The following is a 16,049-nucleotide window of genomic DNA, read 5'->3' as shown; positions in this document are numbered from 1 at the left end:
TGTGTTCATGTGTTTGTGTGTGCATGTGCGTGCGTGTTCGCGTGTGCGTGATTGTGTGTTTGCGTGTGCGCGTGCATGTTCACGTGTGCGTGAGTGTGTGCTTGCATGTGTGCGTGCATTTTCACAGCATGTGTGTGTGTGCGTGTTCGCGTGTGCATGCATGTGCGTGTGTTTGTGTGTGCGTGTGCATGTACGTGCGCGACTCAGTTCCCCCCCCGCGCTCTCTGTGGGGGGCGGGGAGGCTGAGCAGGACTCACCCCAGATGTGTGCTTGGGGTGGCCCGTCCCCAGGCGAACTGGGCGGTTGCCCAGGGCACCAAGCTAAGGGGGCGCCAGATGGCGGCGCAATGTCACAGAGGTGCTTGGGGGCGCTAATTGTGCGGTTCACCAAGGGCGCCCGTCCCTAGGGCCAGGGAGAAAGAGCAGGCGGGGGGGGTAGGGCTAGGAGGAGTGAGGAGGGGGAGAGCAGGAAGGGGGGAGGGGCCCGGGAGCCCTCCCCCCCCAGGAATGAGGCTGCCTGCCCTGGGCCCCGATAACCCTCCTGTCCCACCGGCCGGTGGAGAGTCCCGTCTGGCTGCGGGTGGGGCGCAGGGCGGGGGTGTCCCGGCTCATAGGCGGTGCCCACGCTCGGCCCCTGGGCACACCCCCCTCCCCAGGGCGGCAGCCCCTTCTCGGGGGCCACTCCAGAGCTGCAACCCTCTCCTGGGGGGCCCCTCACCTGGGGGGTCGCCCCTCCGCCTCCGGGACGGCGCCTCTCAGGGCCTCCAGTCGCCTCTGCCCCCCGGGCCCCCCTCCCAGCGGGGACAGCGCCCCCCTGCTCCCCAGCCCAGAGCGACTCCCGGCCAGCACCCAACAGGGCTATGGGGCTGTGACCCCTCCGGCCAGTCGGCCTGGGCCCCGCCCACACGCCTCCCCTGCAGCCGGTGAGTCCTGCCTGCTCCGCCCTCAGCCCCCCAAAACAGCCCCCGTCTCCCAGCGGAGCCTCCAACAGCCCCGCATCAGCCCCTCCCCCCCGGTGCCCCTCCCCCGGTAACAGGGTCGCCTGGGCCCCTCCTGTCCGCCCCGGGGTCTCCCCTCCAGTACACCCGCATCAGCCCCTCCCCCCCAGTGCCCCTCCCCCGGTAACAGGGTCGCCTGGGCCCCTCCTGTCCGCCCCGGGGTCTCCCCTCCAGTACACCCGCATCAGCCCCTCCCCCCCCAGTGCCCCTCCCCCGGTAACAGGGTCGCCTGGGCCCCTCCTGTCCGCCCCGGGGTCCCCCCTGCAGTACACCCGCATCAGCCCCTCCCCCCCAGTGCCCCTCCCCCGGTAACAGGGTCGCCTGGGGCCCTCCTGTCCGCCCCGGGGTCTCCCCTCCAGTACACCTGCATCAGCCCCTCCCCCCCAGTGCCCCTCCCCCGGTAACAGGGTCGCCTGGGCCCCTCCTGTCCGCCCCGGGGTCTCCCCTCCAGTACACCTGCATCAGCCCCTCCCCCCCAGTGCCCCTCCCCCGGTAACAGGGTCGCCTGGGCCCCTCCTGTCCGCCCCGGGGTCCCCCCTCCAGTACACCCGCATCAGCCCCTCCCCCCCAGTGCCCCTCCCCCGGTAACAGGGTCGCCTGGGCCCCTCCTGTCCGCCCCGGGGTCCCCCCTCCAGTACACCCGCATCAGCCCCTCCCCCCCAGTGCCCCTCCCCCAGTAACAGGGTCGCCTGGGCCCCTCCTGTCCGCCCCGGGGTCCCCCCTCCAGTACACCCGCATCAGCCCCTCCCCCCCAGTGCCCCTCCCCCGGTAACAGGGTCGCCTGGGCCCCTCCTGTCCGCCCCGGGGTCCCCCCTCCAGTACACCCGCATCAGCCCCTCCCCCCCAGTGCCCCTCCCCCGGTAACAGGGTCGCCTGGGCCCCTCCTCTCCGCCCCGGGGTCCCCCCTCCAGTACACCCGCATCAGCCCCTCCCCCCCAGTGCCCCTCCCCCGGTAACAGGGTCGCCTGGGCCCCTCCTGTCCGCCCCGGGGTCCCCCCTCCAGTACACCCGCATCAGCCCCTCCCCCCCAGTGCCCCTCCCCCGGTAACAGGGTCGCCTGGGCCCCTCCTGTCCGCCCCGGGGTCCCCCCTGCAGTACACCCGCATCAGCCCCTCCCCCCCAGTGCCCCTCCCCCGGTAACAGGGTCGCCTGGGCCCCTCCTGTCCGCCCCGGGGTCCCCCCTCCAGTACACCCGCATCAGCCCCTCCCCCCAGTGCCCCTCCCCCGGTAACAGGGTCGCCTGGGCCCCTCCTCTCCGCCCCGGGGTCCCCCCTGCAGTACACCCGCATCAGCCCCTCCCCCCCCAGTGCCCCTCCCCCGGTAACAGGGTCGCCTGGGCCCCTCCTCTCCGCCCCGGGGTCCCCCCTGCAGTACACCCGCAACAGCCCCTCCCCCCCAGTGCCCCTCCCCCGGTAACAGGGTCGCCTGGGCCCCTCCTGTCCGCCCCGGGGTCCCCCCTGCAGTACACCCGCATCAGCCCCTCCCCCCCAGTGCCCCTCCCCCGGTAACAGGGTCGCCTGGGCCCCTCCTGTCCGCCCCGGGGTCCCCCCTGCAGCCCCGTCTGGCGTCTGCCGGACCCGGCCGTGTCCTCTGAGCCTTGCCCCCGGGAAAGGCACCAGCAGTGACGTCGGCGTCCCCTTAGCACGGCCCCTCCCTGGCGCAGTCCTGCAGGAGCTGGCTCCATCTCGGCCTCGGCCCCTTGGTCGGGGGGTCGGTCCCACTGGGAGGGGCTGCAGCCCCCCGGGCCGGGTGCCCCGCTCTCTGGCCGCGTCCTGCTGCGGCTCAGGTAGCGCTGGGGCGTCGCTCCCCCTTGGGGTCAGGTTGCACCCGCCCCCGGCCCCGTGTGGGAGGCTCAGGGAGCCCAGGGGGTCGCTCCAGTCCGGGCTGACGGCACCGGGCCTGGCTGAGGCCACAGAGCCCCCAGCCCCGCTCAGGCCAGAGCCCTCGCCGGCCCGGCCCCTCCTGCACAGCCCCAGCGGGGAAGAGCCAGGCGCTAACATGGGGCACGAAGCTCCGGTAGCCCCCGCCTTGGGGCCCCGACCCTGCCCCCCGGAGAGACCAGACTCTGGGGCCAGCAGAACGGGGGGGGGGTTACTGCCCCTCGGGGTCCAGCCCGGCACAGACTCACAACGGTCACTGGTGGGCCGGGCTCACAGGCATTGGCCAGTAGGGGTCGCCCCCAGCCCCGCCCTGCCGCTTAGCCAGGGGTCCAGTGCGGGGGCTTCCACCTTGGCCGGCTCCCCACCCTGCGGCCCAGGCACGTCACCTCGGCCAGCCCCGCCCTGCGCTTCCCGGCTGTACGGCCAGCCCGGCCCCCGTGGTCCTCCCGGGCCGGGCTACAGACACAGGGAGCGTCAAGAGCCCTCCCTCCCCCTCCGGAACTGACCCAGGGCGCTGGGAGGGGGCCGGGCCCCTGGGGGCCAAAGGGCAGGACCAGGAGCTCCAAGAGCCCTAGGGGCCGACTTCACCCGGCCTCTGGGCGCCAGGCACCCGCCAGTCCCCTTTGGTCAGGTCCAGAGTGTGGCCCAGCGGGGGGGTCTGCTCTGGGCCCGGGCCCCCGCTGGGGTGGGAGACTCTCGACTCTCCCACCAGTGGATTAACCAGACACCCCGGCGCAGCGTCCCCGAGAGACAAAGGGCGGGAGACCAGCACTGGCTGGGGGGCAGTTTCTGGCTGGTATCATGGGGAAGCAGCCTAGGGAAGGGGCTGGGATTTAGGGGCCCAGGCTCCCCCATCTCAGGGGGGCTGAGGCATCCTAGGCCTGCCCTGGAACCGGATTGCATCTGTGCTGGGCTGTGTCCTGGAGAAGCCATAAACTCCCCCTGTTCTACCCGCTGCGGGAGTGTGTCCGTGCCACCAGGGGGTGCAGGAGGCGGGGACCCCGACGCGCCGCCCCCCCCACTTGCTTAGGATTTCATAGGATCATAGCCCCGTGGGGTGGGAAGAGCTCGTAGAACGCCACCAGGCCCAGCCCCCTGCCCAAGCCAGGAGCAACCCCAATCGTCGTGGAATAAACACGCACTAGTTTCGGGGTTCAGGTCAGACAGAACCACTTTCTTCTACAGCTGTAGGGGGCAGCAGAGCGGCAGGGTCGGCCCTTACGATCCGACCCCTCCCGACCCCATACCAGAGTTTCTATCCCTTGTGCCACTTCGGCAAAGGAATCTTACAGAGAAAGAGGAATTTGCAGGAGGAACATGCCAGGAAACTTGGAAAAGGGAAGTGAGGCCAACGAGTTCATAGACGGGGTCACTCAAAGGCGAGAGCAGACAAATCTTTGGTAACTAGGCAGCGAGACAAAATGCGGTGAGCCTGGCGGCCTCCGTTAAACGCTCGACCGCGTAGGGCCTGCTGGCTTGTCCAGACGTCGCTGGGATAGTCAGGCCAAGTTCCGCAAAATCAACCCGGCCAGGGCTTTGTCAAGCCGAGACTTAAACACCCCTAGGGATGGAGACTCCACCCCCCCCCCAGGGAACCCAGCCCAGGGCTCCCCCACCCGCCTAGGGAAAGAGTTTTTCCTAAAGTCCAACCTGGACCTCTCCCACCACAACTTGAGCCCATTGCTCCTTGTTCTGCCACCCGCCCCACTGAGAACAGCCTCTCGCCAGCCTCTCTGGACCCCCCTTCAGGAAGTTGAAGGCTGCTCTCAAATCCCCCGTCACTCGCTCTTCTGCAGACGGAACAAGCCCAAATCCCTCAGCCTCTCCTCGTAGGTCAGGTGCTCCAGCCCCCGAATCATTTTGGTCGCCCTCCGCTGGCCCCCTCCAATGCATCCACGTCCTTTGTGTATGGGGGCCCCAGAACTGGACACAATACTCCAGACGTGGCCTCACCAAAGCCGAATAAAGGGGAATAATGACATCTCTGGATCTACTGGCAATGCTCCTCTTAATGCACCCTAATATGCCATTAGCCTTCTTGGCTACAAGGGCCCCTGTTGACTCATCTCCAGCTTCTCATCCACTGTAACCTCCAGGCCCTTTTCTGCAGAACTGCTACTTAGCCAGTCGGTCCCCAGCCTGTCCCAATGCTTGGGATTCTTCCGCCCCAAGGCCGGACTCTGCACTTGTCCTTGTTGAACCTCATCCGATTTCTTGTGGCCCAATCCTCCGATTTGTCCAAGTCACTCTGGTTCCTCTCTCTGCCCCCCAGCGTATCCACCTCTCCCCCCAGCTTAGTGTCGTCTGCAAAACTTGCTGAGGGTGAAATCCATCCCCTCATCCAGGTCATTAATAAAGATGTTGAACAAAACCGGTCGTAGAACCGAACCTTGGGGCACTCCACTAGAAACCGACCGACATCCTGACATCGAGCTGTTGATCACGACCCGCTGGGCCCGGCCTTCTAGCCATCTTACCGTCCATTTATCCATCCACATTCCCTTAACTCGCTGGCAAAAATACTGTGGGAGACCGTATCAAAAGCCTTGCTAAAGTCAAGGTCTATCACATCCACTGACTTTCCCACGGCCACAGAGCCAGTTACCTCAGCATAGAAGCTAATCAGATTGGTCAGGCACGACCTGCCCTTGGTGAATTCATGCTGACTATTCCTGATCACTTTCCTCTCTTCCAAGTATTTCAAAATGGATTCCTTGAGCATCTCCTTCATGGCTGTGTCTAGACTGGCCAGTTTTTCCAGAAAATCAGCCACTTTTATGGAAAAACTTGCCAGCTGTCTACACTGGCCACTTGAATTTCTGCAAAAGCACTGACGATCTCATGTAAGATTGTCAGTGTTCTTACGGAAATGCTGTGCTGCTCCCGTTCGGGCAAAAGTCCTTTTGCGCAAAAGGGCCAGTGTAGACAGGCCAGATTTGTTACCGCAAAAAAGCCCCGATTGCAAAAGTGCTTTTGGAAAAGTGTCCTGCCAATCTAGACGCTGTGTTCCGTTTTCCATTAAAAGCATTTCCGGAAAAATCATGCCAGTCTGCACATAGCCCATGATTTTTCCGGGGACTGAGGTCAGACTGACCGGCCTATAGTTCCCTGGATCGTCCTTCTTCCCTTTCTTAAAGATGGGCCCTGCATTTGCCCTTTTCCAATCACCCAGGATCTCTCCCGATCTCCACGACTTTTCAAAGATAACGGCCAAAGGCTCCTCAATGACATTTGCCAACTCCCTCAGCCCCCTCGGGTGCACTAAGTCCGGACCCATGGATTTGTGTACCTTTAGCTTTTCTAAATAGCTCCTAACCTGTTCTTTCCCCACCACGGGCTGTTCGCCTTCCTCCCATATTGCGTCACTTCGCGCATTAGTCCGGGAGCCGACCTGGTCCGTGAAGTCAGAGGCAAAGAAAGCCTTGAGTACTTCAGCTTCCCCACATCATCTGGCACTGGGGTACCTCCCTCATCCGTTACGGGCCCCACCCCCGCTCTGATCAACTTCTTCTTGCTAACATGCCTGTAGAAACCTTTCCTGTTCCCTTCACATCCCTTGCGAGTTGCGATTCCATCTGCGCTCTCGCCTTCCTGACAACCCCCCGGCATTCTCGAGCTAGACATGTCTACCCCTCCCTGGCCATGTGGCCAAGTTTCCACTTTTTGTGCTTAAGTTCACCAAGGATTTCCCCGGTGAGCCAGTCCGGTCTCCTACCACGTTTGCTTCTCTTGCTGCACGTCCGGCTGGTTTCTTTCTGTGCCTTCAATAAAGCTTCTTTAAAATCCTGCCAGCTGTCCTGGACTCCTTTCCCCTTCATGTTAACATCCCAGGGGATCCTGCCCATCAGGTCTCTGGGGGAGTCAAAGTCTGCTCTTCTGATGTCCAGGGGGTGTTTTGCTGCTCCCCTTTCTTCCTTTGGTCAGGATCCTGAAATCCACCATCTCGTGATTTCGTCAGCCCTGGCCCTGGGGTTGGCAGGGGGCACGGGGAGGGCACTGAGTTCCCGGCAGTCCACGCAGAACCGGTTTGCTCCGTCCCTCTTGGCCCGTGAGCTCAGCGAGCCCTTCCCGGAAGGTCGGCACGTCCGCCACTGACTCGTCTGGAGAGGCCCCCCCTCCCTCCTCAGGCCCAGGGCCCCCCACCCTGCTCCCCACAGCAACGAGCCGGGGAGAACCCCTGGGGCACGCCCTGTGCGCAGACAGCAGGGGGGAGTCCGTGTCCCGGGCCTGGGGTGCTGGGCCACCACGGTTTCCAGCATTCGTCTGAGCGGCCCATGAAATCTCTCCAGCACCCTCGGGCTGGGGGCGCTACGCTGGGCCCAGGTGAGCCGGGCCCCGTGCGTCCCCCACAAGCGCCGGAGCGGGGCGACGGGCCGTGGGACCCCTGCTGAAAATGGCCAGCAGCAGCGTCTGCCCCCGTGCCCGCCTCGCTGGGGCAGAGCCACGGCCTGGGCTGGCGGGTAGCGAAATCCCCCCCCGACGTATTTCTGCCCTGCCCAGCACCCCCCGGATCCATCGCCCCTTCGGGAGGGCTCCTCTCCGGGCCTCCGACCCGCTTTGCACGTGTGCTGGGCTCCCCCGGCAGGAGTCACAGGCCTGCAATCCCGGTGAAAGCCTCAGACCCCGGCCAGGAAACGTTCTGCAGCCGCCTGGCCTGGGGCCGTTCGCCTTGGTGCCCGCAAGGGGGACATGGGCCAGGAACAGCAGCCGGCGGCGGGACCCCTGGGCACCCCCCGCTGCCTCCTCCTCTCCCAGGATTCGCTGCTCCATCCCGGTCCAGGAATCCCTTCTCCCCCAGGAATCTCTCCCTGCGGCCTCCCCAGGCACCAGGACCCGGCTCAGCCCCTCCGAGGAGGGATCCTCACGCAGCCCCGTCTGGCTGGTGGTCATGGCTCCGGAGGGTTGTGCCTCAGTTTCCCCACCCTGGGCTGCCCCTGTCCGGCCCTACCCCCGTTGCTCCCCTTCCCCTCTCTGGGGGGTCCTGCGCCCCCGACTGGCTCTGGCTCCGGCGAGGCCCAGGGCATTCTGCCTGCTCTCCGGCCAGTCCTGCAGCTCGTCTCCATGGGCCGCTGACCCTGAGCGCCCCTTCGGCCCCCGTTTCAGTGTATCCTCGCCACAGGCACTTGGAGCAGGGGCCGGACACGCCCCTCAGGGTCTGGCTGGGTCGGGCCCCCTCGGGCCGCGCCAGTATCACCCACGGGGCAGACGTGAGGCTGGCTCCCCGGGGCTTGTCCCCCACCCACCCGGCCGCGGGGGGCCTGGCGCTTCGCCCTCAGCCGGCCGGTCCCCTCCCCCGGCGCAGCCCAGGTACCTGCCTCCCCCTGGGCCGGCCGGGTGCGCTTCCAGCTCCTGGGGCCCTGCCTGGCTCCATCTCCTTCCCCTCTGGCACGGCGCCACCGTGGGCCCTTTCTGGCCGCAGAAGTTGCATCTCAGGTCCCTCGAGTCCCATGGGGGGTTGTCCTGGCCTGGACTCTGCCCCCTGGGCTGGGCTCCCTGGAGTCCCACTTTCGAGGGGTCTCCGGGTGACTCCCCTTCAGGGCCCTGTTGTGGGTCTCCCCGTCCCCGATCCGCTGGCCACAAACTCGTCCGCCAGCGTCCCCGCCCTGCGCGGTCTCTGGGCTGCCGGTCGGCCAACCGCCCCTTGAGGTCTGGGGGGCAAATGTCCCGCAGCTGCTCCGCCCCCCAGGTTGTGCACGGCCTCGGAGGTGGTGGCCCCGGCCCCCTTCCCCCACTTGTGGGGCTATTCCCCAGCACGCTGGCACCAGGGGACTTGCGCAGGCCCCGGAACCGCGGCAGCTCCCCCCTCAGCAGCCCGGCCTGTGTGAACAGCCCCTAGTCCCCGACTCCGTCCGCCCCGGCCAGTGTGGCTCTGGCCTTGGGCCCAGCAGGGGGTCGGGCTGCGCAGCGTCTGCCGGGTCCGTCCGGGGCAGACCACAAGCCTCTCGCAGGCCCCCACGTCATCCCCTCCAAACGGGGGAAGCGCTCGGAGTCCAGCTTCCCCCAGAGCCCCCTCGGGGCGCCGCCCCACTGACCCTGGGCCGGCCCCCTGGCCCGTCTCTCCTCCCGCTGCAGCTCCCGGATCGGGGTCCCCTGCGCTGGCTGGGGGTCAGCTCCAGACTCCAGGCTGCTGCCCGGCTCTCCGGGCGCCCCGCTGGGACCCGGCGCCTGTAGCTCCGGCTGCGCCTCAGGATCCCCGCTCAGCCCCGGCCCGGCCCGGGGGGCCAGGTTGCTCCTAAGAGCTGGGCACAGGCCGTGTCCCCGCTGGCGCCGTGTGCGCCGCCTTGGTCTCTGGCATCGCTCTGCACGGCGCCCCCAGCCGGCCTCTGCTACCGCGTGGCCCGGCTCACAGGCCATGTCTGTAGATAAATCTGTGTATTAAATCTTACTTCCTATGGCTGGACACCACCTCCCCAGAGAGCCCTGCGTAGCAAACTGAGCGGCTGGTGAGAGGTACACGTCTTTTGCAGGGAGCAGAATCAGATCTGCCCCCCCCAATCAATTGCCCTGTGGAATGAACGAGGTGTGAATGGGTAAGACTTGGGAGCCAGCCCCTCCAGGCAGCTGGCCCAGCTGAAGGGGGTGGGAGCCAGCCCCAAGGTGTCAAGCGGGCTCAAGAAGGGCCTTGGGGATTAGAAGCCGGCACCTCCTGTGGAACCGCCCCTGCAGCACAAAGGGCCTGGACACAGACCCACGGCTGGAATCCGGGGAGATCTGCAGGAGGGGAGCTGCTGGAAAAGGGAGGTGCCCCGCAGAGGGCCCCGGGTCTCCTCTTGTCACCCCCGGCCCGGCCACCCCTCCCCCATCTAACTCACCTGGCCAGTGCCCTGAAGGGGCAACTCGGTGGTAACAGCAGCAAGATGGAGTGTGTGTGTGTGACACATCTACCTGTACCTCTACCTGTACCTCTACCTGTACCTCTACCTGTATCTATACCTGTAACCGTATCTCTACCTGTACCTATACCTGTATCTCTACCTGTACCTATACCTGTATCTCTACCTGTATCTATACCTGTACCTGTATCTATACCTTTACCCGTATCTCTACCTGTACCTATACCTGTATCTATATCTGTACCTATATCTCTACCTGTACCTATATCTCTACCTGTACCTCATATGCACTGGTAAGTGTTGATTATTCTGTGATCAATAAATGTGGCGTTGCCTTATCCCCCTGGAAAAGATCCCGGGTGCTTCTTTTAAGTACATGTCCCCGCTGGCGCCGTGTGCGCCGCCTTGGTCTCTGGCATCGCTCTGCACGGCGCCCCCAGCCGGCCTCTGCTACCGCGTGGCCCGGCTCACAGGCGGTGCCCACGCTCGGCCCCTGGGCACACCCCCCTCTCCAGGGCGGCAGCCCCTTCTCGGGGGCCACTCCAGTGCGGCGACCCTCTCCTGGGGGGCCCCTCACCTGGGGGGTCGCCCCTCCGCCTCCGGGACGGCGCCTCTCAGGGCGTCCAGCTGCCTCCTCCGCCGTGAGCCCCTCAGGGGTCCCCTCCCAGCGGGGACAGCGCCCCCCTGCTCCCCAGCCCAGAGCGACTCCCGGCCAGCACCCAACAGGGCTATGGGGCTGTGACCCCTCCGGCCAGTCGGCCTGGGCCCCGCCCACACGTCTCCCCTGCAGCCGGTGAGTCCTGCCTGCTCCGCCCTCAGCCCCCCAAAACAGCCCCGTCTCCCAGCGGAGCCTCCAACAGCCCCGCATCAGCCCCTCCCCCCCGGTGCCCCTCCCCCGGTAACAGGGTCGCCTGGGCCCCTCCCGACCGCCCCGGGGTCCCCCCTCCAGTACACCCGCAACAGCCCCTCCCCCCCAGTGCCCCTCCCCCGGTAACAGGGTCGCCTGGGCCCCTCCCGACCGCCCCGGGGTCCCCCCTCCAGTACACCCGCATCAGCCCCTCCCCCCCCAGTGCCCCTCCCCCGGTAACAGGGTCGCCTGGGCCCCTCCTGTCCGCCCCGGGGTCCCCCCTCCAGTACACCCGCATCAGCCCCTCCCCCCCAGTGCCCCTCCCCCGGTAACAGGGTCGCCTGGGGCCCTCCTGTCCGCCCCGGGGTCCCCCCTCCAGTACACCCGCATCAGCCCCTCCCCCCCAGTGCCTCTCCCCCGGTAACAGGGTCGCCTGGGCCCCTCCTGTCCGCCCCGGGGTCCCCCCTCCAGTACACCCGCATCAGCCCCTCCCCCCCAGTGCCTCTCCCCCGGTAACAGGGTCGCCTGGGCCCCTCCTGTCCGCCCCGGGGTCCCCCCTCCAGTACACCCGCATCAGCCCCTCCCCCCCAGTGCCTCTCCCCCGGTAACAGGGTCGCCTGGGCCCCTCCTGTCCGCCCCGGGGTCCCCCCTCCAGTACACCCGCATCAGCCCCTCCCCCCCAGTGCCCCTCCCCCGGTAACAGGGTCGCCTGGGCCCCTCCTGTCCGCCCCGGGGTCCCCCCTCCAGTACACCCGCATCAGCCCCTCCCCCCCAGTGCCCTCCCCCAGTAACAGGGTCGCCTGGGCCCCTCCTGTCCGCCCCGGGGTCCCCCCTCCAGTACACCCGCATCAGCCCCTCCCCCCCAGTGCCCCTCCCCCGGTAACAGGGTCGCCTGGGCCCCTCCTGTCCGCCCCGGGGTCCCCCCTCCAGTACACCCGCATCAGCCCCTCCCCCCCAGTGCCCCTCCCCCGGTAACAGGGTCGCCTGGGCCCCTCCTCTCCGCCCCGGGGTCCCCCCTCCAGTACACCCGCATCAGCCCCTCCCCCCCAGTGCCCCTCCCCCGGTAACAGGGTCGCCTGGGCCCCTCCTCTCCGCCCCGGGGTCCCCTCTGCAGCCCCGTCTGGCGTCTGCCGGACCCGGCCGTGTCCTCTGAGCGGGGCCGGGGACACCAGGGCGCCAGACGCCAGCTCCAGGCTGGTCTCTGCAACGACAAACCCCCCCTTGTGCACTGAGCCCCCATGTGCACCCCCCTTTGACCCCCCAAACCCCCCCTTGTGCACCCCCCTTTGACTCCCCAAACCCCCCCTTGTGCACTGAGCCCCCGTGTGCACCCCCCCCCCAACCCCCAAACTCCCCCCCCCCCCCGTGTGCACCCCCCTTTGACCCCCCAAACCCCCCCTTGTGCACTGAGCCCCCGTGTGCACCCCCCTTGACCCCAAAACCCCCCCCGTGTGCACCCCCCTTTGACCCCCCAAACCCCCCCTTGTGCACTGAGCCCCCGTGTGCACCCCCCTTTGACCCCCCAAACTCCCCCTTGTGCACTGAGCCCCCATGTGCACCCCCCCTTTGACCCCCCAAGCCCCCCCTTGTGCACTGAGCCCCCGTGTGCACCCCCCTTTGACCCCCCAAACCCCCCCTTGTGCACTGAGCCCCCGTGTGCACCCCCCTTTGACCCCCCAAACCCCCCCTTGTGCACTGAGCCCCCATGTGCACCCCCCTTTGACCCCCCAAACCCCCCTTGTGCACTGAGCCCCCCGTGTGCACCCCCCCTTTGACCCCCCAAACCCCCCTTGTGCACTGAGCCCCCGTGTGCACCCCCCTTTGACCCCCCAAACCCCTCCTTGTGCACTGAGCCCCCGTGTGCACCCCCCTTTGACCCCCAAACTCCCCCTTGTGCACTGAGCCCCCATGTGCACCCCCCTTTGACCCCCAAACTCCCCTTGTGCACTGAGCCCCCCGTGTGCACCCCCCTTTGAACCCCCAAACTCCCCCCTTGTCACATTGAACCAGTCACATCCGGCACTGAGCCCCCCCCGTGTGCACCCCCCCTTTGAACCCTCAAACTCTCCCCTTGTGCACTGAGCCCCCCCGTGTGCACCCCCCTTTGACCCCCCAACTCCCCCTTGTCACATTGAACCAGTCACATCCGGCACTGAGCCCCCCGTGTGCACCCCCCTTTGACCCCCCCAAACCCCCCCTTGTCACACTGAACCAGTCACATCCGGCACTGAGCCCCCCCGTGTGCACCCCCCTTTGACCCCCCCAAACCCCCCCTTGTGCACTGAGCCCCCCATGTGCACCCCCCTTTGACCCCCAAACCCCCCCTTGTGCACTGAGCCCCCATGTGCACCCCCCTTTGACCCCCAAACTCCCCCTTGTGCACTGAGCCCCCCGTGTGCACCCCCCTTTGAACCCCCAAACTCCCCCCTTGTCACATTGAACCAGTCACATCCGGCACTGAGCCCCCCCCGTGTGCACCCCCCTTTGAACCCTCAAACTCTCCCCTTGTGCACTGAGCCCCCCCGTGTACACCCCCCTTTGACCCCCCAAACTCCCCCTTGTGACATTGAACCAGTCACATCCGGCACTGAGCCCCCCCCCCCATGTGCACCCCCTTTGAACCCCCAAACTCCCCCTTGTCACATTGAACCAGTCACATCCGGCACTGAGCCCCCCCCGTGTGCACCCCCCTTTGAACCCCCAAACTCCCCCCTTGTCACATTGAACCAGTCACATCCGGCACTGATCCCCCCTTGTGCACCCCCCTTTGAACCCCCAAACTCCCCCCTTGTCACATTGAACCAGTCACATCCGGCACTGATCCCCCCTTGTGCACCCCCCTTTGAACCCCCAAACTCCCCCCTTGTCACACTGAACCAGTCACATCCGGCACTGAGCCCCCCGTGTGCACCCCCCCTTTGAACCCCCAAACTCCCCCCTTGTCACACTGAACCAGTCACATCCGGCACTGAGCCCCCCCCTTGTGCACCCCCCTTTGAACCCCCAAACTCCCCCTTGTCACATTGAACCAGTCACATCCGGCACTGAGCCCCCCCCGTGTGCACCCCCCTTTGAACCCCCAAACTCCCCCTTGTCACATTGAACCAGTCACATCCGGCACTGATCCCCCCCGTGTGCACCCCCCCTTTGAACCCTCAAACTCCCCCTTGTCACACTGAACCAGTCACATCCGGCACTGAGCCCCCCGTGTGCACCCCCCTTTGAACCCCCAAACTCCCCCTTGTCACATTGAACCAGTCACATCCGGCACTGAGCCCCCCCGTGTGCACCCCCCTTTGAACCCCCAAACTCCCCCTTGTCACATTGAACCAGTCACATCTGGCACTGAGCCCCCCCGTGTGCACCCCGCTTTGAACCCCCAAACTCCCCCTTGTCACATTGAACCAGTCACATCCGGCACTGAGCCCCCCCGTGTGCACCCCCCTTTGAACCCCCAAACTCCCCCTTGTCACACTGAACCAGTCACATCCGGCACTGAGCCCCCCCCCGTGTGCACCCCCCGAACCCCCAAACTCCCCCTTGTCACATTGAACCAGTCACATCCGGCACTGAGCCCCCCCGTGTGCACCCCCCCTTTGAACCCCCAAACTCCCCCTTGTCACACTGAACCAGTCACATCCGGCACTGAGCCCCCCGTGTGCACCCCCCGAACCCCCAAACTCCCCCTTGTCACACTGAACCAGTCACATCCGGCACTGAGCCCCCCCGTGTGCACCCCCCTTTGAACCCCCAAACTCCCCCCTTGTCACATTGAACCAGTCACATCCGGCACTGAGCCCCCCCCGTGTGCACCCCCCTTTGAACCCCCAAACTCCCCCCTTGTCACATTGAACCAGTCACATCCGGCACTGATCCCCCCTTGTGCACCCCCCTTTGAACCCCCAAACTCCCCCTTGTCACACTGAACCAGTCACATCCGGCACTGAGCCCCCCGTGTGCACCCCCCGAACCCCCAAACTCCCCCTTGTCACACTGAACCAGTCACATCCGGCACTGAGCCCCCCCGTGTGCACCCCCCGAACCCCCAAACTCCCCCTTGTCACACTGAACCAGTCACATCCGGCACTGAGCCCCCCGTGTGCACCCCCCGAACCCCCAAACTCCCCAGTGCCTCCCAGAGGGAATGAACGAGGAGGGGGCCCCCGTAGCCGGTTCCCAGCTCCTGGAGAGGAGGCCAGGGCCCGCGCCGGCCAGCCTGGCTCTCCGTGGGAAGGGCCAAAGCCCTCAGGCTACCAGGGCTGCCCATGGCAAGGGGCCTGCTGCCTCGCCAGGCGGGGTTAGGGCTCCTGCAGCTGGCTGGGGGGCCGCTCTCTGCCCTGGCCCCGATCTCCAGCTGCCTCTTCACCCTACAGCTGGTGGGGGGCACTTCAGGGGCTACCCCCAGCCTGTCAGCCTGCTGGCACGGGGGGCTGCAGAGCCTCCTGCCTTTGCACCCCAAGCCGAGCTCGGGCCGGCCGGCTCCTCCGGGACCCCAGGCTGTGCCAAGCCCCTGGCACCCCACGGCCCTTCTCCTCTACCGGCCGCCCGAGAGTCCCCCTGGCTGCGAGGGGGCTGCCCCCCCCAGGACAGGAGGCCGGAGCAGGACGCTTCAGCAGCTTGGCCCGACCCTCCCGCCCCGGCTCCGGCCTCTGGGGCAGAGAATTCCCGTTCCCGGAGGGGGTGGGGCGTCTCCACCCCTCCGTTCCATGGCCCGCGGCCCGCTCTCTGGTGTGTGTGGGGGGGGGAGGGGGCGTTTCCCGCTCTCTGGTGTGTGTGTGGGGGGGAGGGGGCGTTTCCCGCTCTCTGGTGTGTGTGGGGGGGGGGGGGAGCGGGCGTTTCCCGCTCTCTGGTGTGTGTGTGTGGGGGGGCGTTTCCCGCTCTCTGGTGTGTGTGTGTGTGGGGGGGGCGTTTCCCGCTCTCTGGTGTGTGTGTGGGGGGGGGGGGGCGTTTCCCGCTCTCTGGTGTGTGTGTGTGTGGGGGGGGGCGTTTCCCGCTCTCTGGTGTGTGTGTGTGTGGGGGGGCGTTTCCCGCTCTCTGGTGTGTGTGTGTGTGGGGGGGCGTTTCCCGCTCTCTGATGTGTGTGTGGGGGGGGGGGGGGGGGTGGGCGTTTCCCGCTCTCTGGTGTGTGTGGGGGGACGGGCGTTTCCCGCTCTCTGGTGTGTGTGTGGGGGGGGCGTTTCCCGCTCTCTGGTGTGTGTGTGGGGGGGGGGGAGGGCGTTTCCCGCTCTCTGGTGTGTGTGTGTGGGGGGGGGAGGGCGTTTCCCGCTCTCTGGTGTGTGTGTGTGTGGGGGGGCGTTTCCCGCTCTCTGGTGTGTGTGTGTGTGGGGGGGCGTTTCCCGCTCTCTGGTGTGTGTGTGGGGGGGGGGCGTTTCCCGCTCTCTGGTGTGTGTGTGTGTGGGGGGGGGGCGTTTCCCGCTCTCTGGTGTGTGTGTGTGGGGGGGGGCGTTTCCCGCTCTCTGGTGTGTGTGTGGGGGGGGGGGCGTTTCCCGCTC

Source organism: Pelodiscus sinensis, chromosome 18 (genome assembly GCF_052426305.1).
Source record: "Pelodiscus sinensis isolate ZL-2025 chromosome 18, ASM5242630v1, whole genome shotgun sequence".
In the NCBI taxonomy this organism is placed as follows: Eukaryota; Metazoa; Chordata; order Testudines; family Trionychidae; genus Pelodiscus; species Pelodiscus sinensis.
Note: the sequence above shows the minus strand (reverse complement) of the source record.